The 12,126-nt window shown below is 43.9% G+C and overlaps 1 protein-coding gene across 1 annotated transcript in view; it reads right to left on the bottom strand.

Moving 5' to 3' along the window:
* LNX2 (ligand of numb-protein X 2) overlaps positions 1–12,126 on the bottom strand; it is a 163,012-nt gene that overhangs the window by 82,134 nt on the left and 68,752 nt on the right. The window lies entirely within an intron of this gene.

Here is a 12,126-nt window from a genome sequence, read left to right as displayed (position 1 = left end):
CCTAAAATGAAGACATAGATAGACAAGCTTGATGAATTACATTTTAATAAATTAAGAAAACAAATTATAACAAACAAATGTTCTCAAACAGCTGAATCTTGAATAGATCGTCATGGTGCAAATACCCCCAAAAGCCAGGGAGATGTTCTTCAAACACATTTCATCTTTGGACATTTATATGGGATAATCCTTTTGTTCCTTTCTGTGTTTTATCCATGAAAGCACTAACCGCTCAGCACTGTTTAGGTCTGATCTAGAAATAGCATTAATCAAAAAAACATAAATAAAAATTCATAAATCTAGACATACATAGAAAAGCTTTGGATCAGCCCTCTTCACCCACTGGTCTATTCAGGAGTCATTCACATTTTGTTTCCACCCACCCTAGCGTAAAACATGTGGCAATGAGTCAGTGCACTTCAGCCATGGGTTTCTGTAAGTGACGGCATTTTCACTGATGACATGCACATATCTTTCTAAAAATAAGTATATTTCAGTATCCGTGCTGATGGGCCAATGCAATCTTTTTTATTTGCCACTGCTGCTTTCTTTTCATTCTTTAGACTTGAAAAAAAACGATTTGCCATCCTTTTGTGATTAAACTACATCTTCATGTTAAAGGGATTCAAAGTAAATCATGCTCTTTACTTCACCAATAAGAATAATATTTTCTTGTGATGTGAAGGGCATTGACACTTGGGCAGGGTATGGCCAGAACTAAGTTCCAGAGGGTGAAGTGTCAGGGGCAGGGACTTCTGTGGTTTTGGAGGGGTTCCACAGGCGCGGCCAGCACATGTAACAGGGGTGCGTCGGGACGGGGTGGGGCGCAAACACAAGGTAAGTGGTTTTATTTATTTTACTTTCCCTATCCCGTCGTCAGTCGAAGGCCCACACTCAAACCCCCAGGGCTGTTACCTGTGCTGTTTGCGCCTGGGCGTCCATAGTGGGAGCATACGAGGTCTGGGTGTCCATAGTGGGAGGATAAGAGGTCATCATGGTAGCATACAAACAAAAGGTAATTCTAGTAAGAGGTCATCATCAGCAAGAGAAAGCACTAAGCCAAGACAAAATAGCTATGTATTTTTTCCAGAGAAAACCTGTTAGAGAATGGGAAGAGGAAAATGAGTCACCTGGGCAGGGACAATAGGCAGGAATAGCTCCTACAGCAAGGAAATATCAGAAGGCGAGGAAGCCATGGACTGTTGGTGAAAGAAGGGGGCAGTGCCTGGAGTTTTGCAAGGGATAGAGCCACATTAGAGGGCAATGTTGGATGGGAAAGGAGGGACAGGCATGTGCAGGAAAGGTTCTACAACAATGATGATGGAAAGGGAGTGACAAAGAATGAAAGGGGACAGAGCTTGGGGCTATAAAAGCCAGGGTTCTACAGTAGTGATGGAGACTGGCTACGAGGCAACAACACTCTTCCTTCTTCTTTCCAGGCAAGCACAAGGGAAGACGATGGGAGGGAAGGAGTGTGGCTACGATGCTAGAGCATTCCTTACCAAAGGTCCTTGTTTCAGTACAAGGCGCTAGAGCTTGCCAGGAATAAGAGAGATACCAGGAGTGAGGAGCAGAATGGAAGAGCCGAAACCTTGTAGAAGAAGAAGAAATGCCCATCAAGCACAGGGTAAAAGTAAACCCTGATGAAGCCTAAGCTCAGAGTATGAGAGTTATGAACTGGGACCTATAGGTAAGACCACAGTGCCTACCCCTGCTGTGAAGATTAACAGTATGAAGAAAAGACAGGGGATAAGCCACGAAAGGGGTACAATCTGTGCCTGAACCTTAATAAACCTCTTTGTCATATGGCACGGCCTGTCTCCAGATCTGTCATTGGCCAGTCAGCAACACTAAAAAAAGTTTCTGTATTTGTTGTAAGTAACTCTACCTACCAAGAAGCATGTGTATAGTGCTATTAAATTATCTGCATAAATTATATATTTTTTTAATTTAGATTGTTTATTGCGAGCGCATGCCACCACATTTGAGTGACATAATTTTTCCCTTTTTGCTTTTTTGTGGCTCATGGTTGTTTGTTTTATGTAACCATTCCACTAGCATGCCAATCCCACAACTACTGGCTTTGCCAGTGTTTTCTATTGCACTGCGTTGTAGTAGGAAATGGATATTGTGGCTCATCTAGGTAATGAAATCCCTTGTACCATACATCGGTGGTCAGGTCACAGTTAAAGTAAGTTGCTGTTGAATGTTTTCCCCCTGGAAAGCTTTTAAAAATTCTCAAAATATTAAGCATCACAGATGCAAGGAGTAGTGTGAGCTGACAACACCATGCTACTGGTCCAAGCAGGTATGAGGGTCCCTGTACCTCAGGGCTTACTGGGCATATATTTAGGGCCCGATTCACAAAGGGCCTCTACACTCATTGCGAAGGCACCGCAGTTGTGGCGGTGGTCCAACACTCGTGGCTGGACCTCGGTATTGCAGTTTCACCATTGCAGAGGACCAGCAACGAGGGCGCGCTCCTGCCATGACGGCAGGACCTCCGCCACGAGTACACAGCCCTTTTTTGAATCAGCTCCACAATCTTGGATGGGACACAACTGTCTGAGGTTTAAAGTGGGTATAACAAGCTCCTCCTCTTAGGCATGTGTAAACATTGATGGCACAACGATGTCTGACTTCCCTCACTCAGAACTACCTTTAGAGGTAAAATTGCTTAGTGTCAGTACAGATGACAAACTCACTTTTGCAACAAGTGAGTCTCCCTTGCATGCTTTCATGAAAGTTTTTAACCTAAACTAGGGTCAGAATAGAAACCAAAATCAGCCCTGACAAAAAAAAATTCAAACTGCCCCCACAATGCAGAAACTCCAGTGGGTAATAGCACCTGATCCTGCTCAGTCTGAATGCAGCCCACTAACATGCTGCAGCTAGCAAAATGGCCAGTCGAGCCCTGAGCAAAACCTGTGCATGCCGTAGCAGACTCCGCCTGTGTTCTACGTTGACTAGACTACTACAACAGTCTCTGGGCCTTATTCACAAAGAGCCTACCCAGGAATGGCTTTAGTATTGTCGGTGCCCGGTGCGAAAATGTTTGTTTGCGCCACCCACTCGTGACCCCTCCATGACCTCCTTCGGCACAGATTCCCACATCACCACGCTCCAAGGGTGCCATCATATCTTCATTTATTCTGTAATTTCTTTTATGGTGCTACTCGTCCCATGTGGGGTGTCAGAGCACATCACATGATATATATGTAATATGCTGAGACAATGATTCATACGTGTGTCACTGAATGTATATGAAATGTTGCATACGACAATAAGAGATACAAGGTGTTGTAGTCCATTCTAGTAGGCTTTGTATGATACAAATGCTTAGTGTGGAAAAATACAAACTCAGGTTTCAGAACGTAACGAAGTGGTTGGGGTTGTGTATACTAATAAGAATGTATCACTACCCAAAGGAATAATATTTAGTACCTTCGAAGGAGGAAAAACTGAGGAAAAAAATAACTTTCCAAACTTACCCCTTGAAGTGTGCTAGTAACAAAACATTCTCTATGACGAAACCCACTGACCTATCTACAAATAAATACAAATCTGGGGTAGGCATGTTACAAGTTGTGCATTTGCGGGAGGCACCTTAACCCTCTATGCCAGGGGTTTCCAATCTTTTTTCTAATAAGAGCTACTTATGTTCAATGAAAATCAGTCCAAGCTACTAATATTATTAGTGTTGTAATAGTAACCACATCAGAAAAGATTACATTAGTGGCCACCTCATGCAAGATTACCAGCAGTGATCACCTCAGTGCATCAAACGGGGATACCAGCAGTGATGTAAACAGGAAAATGTAATTTTAAACACCCCTACCTGAGTAATACGTAACAGCTATAGCTGCAAGGCACCAGAGTAGTAATACGTCTCCCAACGCCACATGATTTGTTTCTCAAATATCAGCTTTCAAAATAACATAACATAACATATGTCTTTGTAAACTACATGTTTACCAGGAGGGGTATCTCGGTACTGATATAACATATGTTTATTGTTACCAAACTCAAAGGTTGAAATTTTTAAATTGGAAATTCAATTATTTTTCTCCAAACATCAGCTGATGAGTTCTGAAAATTCGCAATTTTTGAATGCATGCGTTTTAATTTTTGTATACATATATTAATTCAAACAAGCAACAGCTTCTAATTTAGTGGGCTGGGCTGCACACAAGAGAGCTACTTATAGGTAGCTGAAGAGCAACCAGTAGCTTATGAGCTACTTGTTGGAGAAGCCTTCACTTATGCTACTTTATGATGAGTGACTGTCACTAGACAAAACACAGACTTCTTCCCCGAGTACATTAACCACTAGACTTATGCCAATATTGTTATGCTCTGAAAATCACTGGGCACACAAAGATCTCTTCGGTGTGTGGTTTACCACTGCAATATATTTTAAAATGCACCATCTTTGTGATCCAATTAAGTAAAGCCAGCAACCACATTGCATACAAAAGGGTTTTTCCTCACCTTACAGGAGCTCACTCATGGCTGGGATGCACCACAACAAATTTGTGCAGCTAATTCCGTGATGGCCTGGGTTGGGTCGCAGATGGTGGCCACTCCAATATTTTTTCTTTTTTTATTGGAAATAACATGAATAGTGCAAAACTCACGTAAACATATTTAAACAATAGTTACAGAGAGGGCTTCGACCGTATTGCTCTAAAAATATTTCAAGTCAATGATGGTTCATATGGTTTTAAGTGGCTTTATAAACCTTCCCTCATTGAAGTCCTGGTACAAAAGACTTTATTATCAATTCAATTTCAATTTCAAAAATCTTTATTCGGATTTCAAAAATCCATAAAAGCACACTTTAAAAAACAATTTGACATTTACAATTACAACTACAAAGGTACAATAGACACTATAAAATACATTATTAGGGCATTTACTAAGTCACGCATTTCAAAAGTGCAAGAGAGGAACAATAATCATTAATAATTCAAGGGTTTTCCATACTTCTACGTACATTAAAAATGACTTTTAAAAAACAACTTGTCCTAAATATAAGTTCATCGTCCTCCAATTTTAAAAGCATCAAATAAGACTGATTCAGGGAAATGGGTCTACGTTTTTTAAAATATGGTGCTAGGAACCATTTAATGTATTTCTTATAAAACTTGCACATAAAGAAGAAATGTAGATCATTTTGTTTGCTTGTTCCGTCACAAGGACACAGAATCTTGTCATCTACGGTGTGTCCCAGAGGAAAACAAAGTAAAAATTTTACCGTTCCTGCTTTCATTCTAAACAATAGAGACCTTTCCCAGTAGCACATTGGTAGTGTCAAATACAACGGAAATTGCTGGGTTAATAAGCCATTGTTAATATAGGACACAACAGTTTGTTTCTTCATCTCTTCTGACAATCTTTTTTCCCTGTAATTGGCATACAGTTCAAGTTGGACTACTTTTTTGTCAGTCCTCTGTATTTGAGATGGATTCTCAAAGAGGTTGCCCCTGTCTATGCTAGACAGACTCTCTTGTACGCCACGGAACCATGGGATCTTATTCCATTTATCACAAGCTAAACATTCCCTCAAAATATCATGTGTTAGGCTAGCATATTCATTTACCCAGATGGCTAACCAAAATAGTGCAGGCCTGGCTGCGATAAAGTCACTAATATATGGTGCATTCAGCTCTGAGTGACAGATAAACCCTGATGATGAGATGGGAGCACCCAGTAGCTTCCTACAGAGCCGATTTTCTTTTCTTTGTATTGAGGGGGTTTTTACCGACCCCCAAATTTCGGCACCGTAGGTTGCCACTGGGATGCATTGGAGCCTATAAATCTTTAAAATTGCTTTAGTTGCTCCCACTTTCCTCGGTTTGGGAAGAGATAAAATTGAGTTTATGGCCTTTGAGAACTTGCCTGTGGCGTGGGCGATGTGCCCACTCCACAGGCCGTTCGCAGCAAAGACCATACCTAAATATGGGAAAGTTTTAGTTAGGAGCAACTTATCAGCTCCTATCGTAATGGAGTTTAATTGCTTAGCACCCGGCCCGCAGGACATGATAAATGATTTTTTAAAATTTACTTTTAAATCCAAATTCCCCATATATGATGCAAAATCCCTGACTAGTGCCCGGAACAAAATCTCTCATCGCCAGTCTTTAATACTCAAGCAGCAAGAATAAGACAAGCAGGAAAATCTCTCCATATTTTCACAAGGGCAAAATGTTGTAGATGGAGACCTTAATAGAGAAATGTGCATATTGCGGTGTTCCAACTGCACGAGGTGGAAAGGAAGTGCAGTGGAGCAGCATGCTTGCTGGAGAGCTGTGTGGTAACCTGCAGGCAACCGATCGGAGTAGAACAGCTCAGGGTTAAAACCCTGTTGCAGAGTTTGACTGGGTAACTTCTAGCTTACAGATGCCTTTTGTGCAGGCCCATTTCTAAAATTAAGGCGTTGTGGTCGCTGTCCACTCTAGTCATGACCGTAAAATCAATTACCATGGGCCAGAGCCTGGTTTCCAGCAAGATGTAATCTAGATGTGACATTTGTCCCGGTCTATTATACGGAGGGAGTGAGTGATAGTTAGTGCTGTAACTTGTACGGCTAGTGGGGACCAAGCCCTGGCAGGCAGGGCCTGGGTCGTCGGAATGGACCAGTGGCCGTCCTCTGCCATTAGAGCACCTTCGTTGAGACCCTCTAGGGGCTCAAAATGGCAGGTCAAATCGCCCCTTGCTGCAGAGTTTGGCTGTGTAACTTCTAGCTTACAGGTGCCAATCCCAACAAGATAACTCAGTGCGCTAATGCTCCTTCGTGATACAGTCCAGGTCCACTAAGTGTACTAGACATGGTAAAACACAAATCACAAAAGGATCCGGTAAAAGGCCACAATTCAGGAAGAGGTAACTCAGCAATAGGTTGGCCAATTATTACTGCTATGATTAAAAGCGCCAAGAAACTGTACCGTTCGCGTTGTATATTATAGGAGGAGGGGAACTCTTCTTCAGCCAGGGGTGTGGCAAGGATGCAGGTGATGTGGGTGGAGCAGGCTGTCATGCCAGGGGGTGATGGTGGATGCTTCAGGTCCAAGCAGAGGGTGGTCGCGTTCCAAGTTATTCCCAGTGCATGATGTACGACACTACAGCTCTCCTTCCTACATTATCAGTACAGAGAAGTAGGGTACAGATCAGGAGGGGGCCGCAATGACAGGAGATGGGGCGGCTCCCTTTGTAACATGAAAGAAGCTCAGGTTTGAACACTGAAAAGGATCTAAAAGGAATAAAATTGCATCAAGGGATCTATTTGGACATTTCGAGAAATCGCATGTAAAGTGAAAGAACTCCTGTTTTACAAACAACAACCGGTAAAATTTGCAAGATTGAATGCAACTATTACCCCTGCTCTGCGGGCCCTCTCTTTGTGCAGCAACATGATGATAACCAGCTTCCACCTAGAAATGAAATTATCTTTTGAAACTTTAGCAGTCATGGTTTAGCAATAAATGTGCAACCTTTTGTCAAGATTTGAAGAATATAAGCAGATCAAGCCCTGTACAATGCGCACCGCCAGTGCGTGAGCAGCGTTATTTGTCTTCTTTTGTTTCCAAACTGTGAAATAAAAATTAGCAACAGAACTAAGTTCAATGCAAATGGCGCCCCCTGAAACGTGGCACCCGGTGCAGTTGCACCAGTCGCACCACCCTAAAGCCCGCACTGGACCTAGGTACTTGTGGCAGAGGCCCCGCAGTCGTGCTGGAGTCTCCATACTCAGGGTGGAATCTCTGCAATGTGAATTCAGATAAATGCACATCAGTGCACCAGCAAAAAGTTATGATGTTGTTTGCCTTTTTTCTTGGCCTTTGAAAAAATGCAGCAAACTTCAGACATACCCACTTCTGCTCACCGGCTAAAAGCACAGAAGCTGTTTGAATTTCTTCTTAGCATCAGAAAAACTCATAAGAGCCCTTGGCTCTTTGCAGGGGCACGGATACACACATGTACATCTGATCTGATCCCCAGTGAGAATCCCTAACAATGTGTGGTTTTTAGGTTTCGCCTGGTGTCGGAGCTCCTAGCTCCGCCCAGGAGAAATCTTATGTCCCTACAGTGTAGGGCTTAGTCCCGTCCTCTGTTCCATTTACTAGCTCCATAAATGGAGTCTAGCCATTGGAACAGAGATCTGTCCGTCATGGCCGGACCAGATTCGTGGGCGTTCCTGAGATTTTTTCGCTCTCCGCCTCTGCGATGTCGTCATCGCGGCCGTGGGCGGGATTTATTTTTGTTTGTTGTCCAGGTTTGTGTTCGTCATTCCACGGCCGCCCGCCGCCCGAGGAAGTCCAGGTGAGTGCGTTCCTTTCCCGCCCCCCCTCCCGCTGTCTGTGTCTTTCCCGCCCCCCTCCCGCTGTCCGTTCCTTTCCCGCCCCCCTCCCGCTGCCCGTGTGCCTGCCCGCCACGTTTCTGCTGCTTGTTTTTACCAGCCTCTGCAATTCCCGCCCCCCTCCCGCTGTCCGTGTCTTTCCCGCCCCCCCTCCCGCTGTCCGTCTTCCCGTTCCTGCACCCCCCCCTCCCGCTATTCGTGTCCCCTGTCTTCTCGAAGGAAATGCCCGGTGTAATTAAAGGCCAGTAAATAACGTGAAGTTCAGTGAGTTGCAAAAACCTGCTTCTCCCCTGAAGTGCTTCAGAGCATGATGTTTCCCACTTGCCCTTCTCCCAATTGCATAGATTCCCTCCCCCCACGACAACCCCTTGTTAGAGTTGCTACAATTATTGTTGTTCACAAAGTAGAGACATGTTTACACAATCTTTTTTTATTTTAACGATCTAATAAAAAATACTGCGCCTCTGTCAAAAGTATCTACCATGCAATATTTTGCTATGTATGCCTTTTTAAGTTCACCACTTAAAATGCCGATTTCATCTTTTTACTCGATCCATATCGCTCTTCTTTTAGAGTGTAGCATAAATATGCTAATGCAGGCTGATCAGCGAATGGTCCTGCTCCCAGATTTCCTATTTCCATATTGTTGTAGCCCAAGATGTTGTTTTGCTCCGGTACTTTATTTTAAAGACCGCTTGAGGTCACACACGCATTCGCCAAAATATTACCAAACACTTCCCTCAACGAAGAGGCAGCCCTATTGGCTTTGCAAATACTAGTTTCAATAGTGCTTCAATTTCAGGCCACTCCACAGTGGATGGCAAGTCTTGTTTGTTGTTGACAGACATTTTAGGGCAATATAAACAGAAGTAGCACAGCCTCTTTATTGTATAATATGTGTGCATAATTTTATGCACCAAGATCGTATCACACTTTGACAATTCATTTCCTGTCGGTATCACTCTCTTCATAATTGCCATGTGCTGTTTTACAGCTGGGTGTGCGGGGGTGTGTGTGTGTGGCTCTAGGTGTGTATGTGTGGCTCTGGGTGGGTGGGTGGGTGGCTCTGGATGTGTGTGTATGTGGCTCTAGGTGTGTGTTTGGGTGTGTGTCTGTGTGGCTCTGGGTGTGTGTGGCTCTAGGTGTGTGTGTGGTTGTAATTGCTGTCTGCAGAGCTAGTCCGTAGGGTACAATAAGTCTCACATTTGCAAGAGATTAAGCTAATGGCAATGTAAATAACAATGCCATTTATTTATCTATTTTCAAAACCAACACATAAATAAAATGTTTGTCATATACAATGCCAATAGCTCAAACTTTTCCAAAGGCGAAACCATTGCATTGTAAATGCTTGTTTTCTTAGCCTCAGAAAAAATCTAGCCAGCAGCTGGCTTCTTGCTGAGGCATAGACACACATGTTTGCACCTCAGCAACGAGTCACTATGCTGTTTCGATTTATTTCTGCCTCATAAGAACTCCGAACCATACCCAGCACCTTGTTGACGCACAGACACACATAGACATTAGGCACCCTGCCAAGAACCTTGTGCACAGGGTCAAGTCTGATTTGGATATGGCTGAGATCAAACTGGAATGGCATATTGAGCAAAAAAACGATGGATTTAGGCCCAGATCTCTGTACTGAAGGGAATGTATGACATGGTTCTGCATTCTGTCCATCAATTTTTGTTTTTGCATTTGAATTGTTGCAGGCATATGTAAAAATAACTTAATAGGAGGGTGCTTCCTTGGCCCTGCCTGACTGATCCTCCTTTTATGCGCTGCTTCCTTGCCCTCCATAGACTCGGTCCTCTAACCAAGGTGCCTGGCCCTTCTGTACTCTCTTGATGTGTCACATTCACGCCTCTTTTTACCCCTCTCGAGGTTACTTGGCCTTGTTCTTGCCTTACTTTTTATGTTTCTTTTGTAATTTCTTTTGCCCTCTTGTGTTTTAATTTGTTAACTTGTTTCCTACCTGTTTTTGCTGTGCATTTTCTGTCTTTATTTGTCCTCCTTTGCTTTTTTTCACCCCTTCTCGCTTTCTCGGCACCTTCAACCAGCCACCATGTGCTGCTGTCAACTGGTTCGCCCATCTCTAAACTGCACCTTAGACTCTCCTTTCCTGATAGAAGGCCAATTCTCATGCCCTGCATGCCACTTCTGGTGCTTCATCGCCAGAGCTACCACAAACACCACACACACCACTCTTTCCGATCTAAATTTCGACCTAGTTAAGCATGCCACAGAAGTCTGGGACCTCATGAAGGACCACTCCCCAATTTGCTATTGCTCATCAAAATCTGGCTCAAACCACATCCCCCCCAGAGATAGTGACGGCCACCCCTCCCAGTTACAAAATCATAAAACAGGACAGTTAACAGGCCCAGCGGTAGTATAACAATCATCTACCACAAAAGCATCAATTGCCCCATCACCTCTGCCGACACAAAAGGCTGTTTGGAGCACCTAGTATTCAAAATCAACACACCTCACTCGTCAACCCTTGAAGGAGCCCTACAATATTGTCCACCTGACCCCAAAATCAACTTCGGTTCCTTCCTCGCGGACCTCATCACTCCCCTGGTACTCACATCCAACTGCTTCCTACTTCTGGGTGACCTTAACCTCTACCCGAAGAGATATCAGACCCTGAGTCTCCTTTCCTCCTGTAAGACCTTAGCATACTGGGAGTCACCCAATGTGTGTGCACCTCTACACACCTCACCCAGCCGGCCACCTCCTTAACCTCATCATCTCTAACTTCAACATTGTAATGCTGGACAACACCATGATGCTCATATGGACTGAACACTCCCTCATCTGCTTCAACACCCCGCGGCAGAACCAGAACAGACCCACTAAGTAGCAGACTGTCCAATAGCAGTGGAACAGATATCCTGCTGACAAAAGGACCCCAGAGCTCCATGCACACCACTCCTCCTCAACCGCTGAACCTATAATCTCTCATCACAAACTTCAACTCCTGGATAACTTCCAGTTCAGACTCCCTGGCAATTCTGAGAACTGCCTACAAACCTTGAGCTATACCCCAGGCCAGTTGGTACATTGAGGAACTTAAACTTTCAAAGCACCACTGCAAACAATTGCAATGGCGCTTGTGGCTCTCAAAATGACAGCAAAGAAAGAGCCACTTACCAATCTGCTCTGTGTATCTACTACTAATATCTCAATGCCACCAAGCCCTAACCTCCTGCAATGCCAAAAGTTTCAAATTCTACAAGGCGATCTTTGCCAATGTAAAATAATTCACCTACCTCCTGCCACCTCCACAGCTACCACTCACTCACAGGAACTCCAGCCCCTTCTCTGAAATAATCAAATCCAAATATAACAATGTTCCCCCCAACCAGACCTCTCCTCCCTCAACCTCCTCAACACTGAGACCAGTGTCACCCTAAGAGAACCATAACCTGCTGGCCCATAATAAGCACAACAGAAGTTAATTCTACCAAGCACACTATCAAATCTGGGGCTCCATCCAAACCATGCCCTCACTACATCTCACACGCGGATTCAAACCCATCAGCACTCTGTTACTTAAGCTGTTACTATCAGCCACCACCTTCCTCAACATATGGAAACATGCCACCATCTTACCTTTACTGAAGAAATGGTTGACAGACCCCATGAATATGTCCAACTACAGGCCCATCTACCTCCTACCTTATCCTTCCAAAGTCTTTCAAAGATGCATCAACTCTTCAACTACCTTGGATTTAACCACCTCCTTAACACCTTTGATGCTC

Source organism: Lissotriton vulgaris, chromosome 8, assembly GCF_964263255.1.
Source record: "Lissotriton vulgaris chromosome 8, aLisVul1.2, whole genome shotgun sequence".
Classification (NCBI taxonomy): domain Eukaryota; kingdom Metazoa; phylum Chordata; class Amphibia; order Caudata; family Salamandridae; genus Lissotriton; species Lissotriton vulgaris.
The sequence above is the reverse complement of the archived record's forward strand: the minus strand, read 5'-3'. Positions and strand labels throughout refer to the sequence as shown.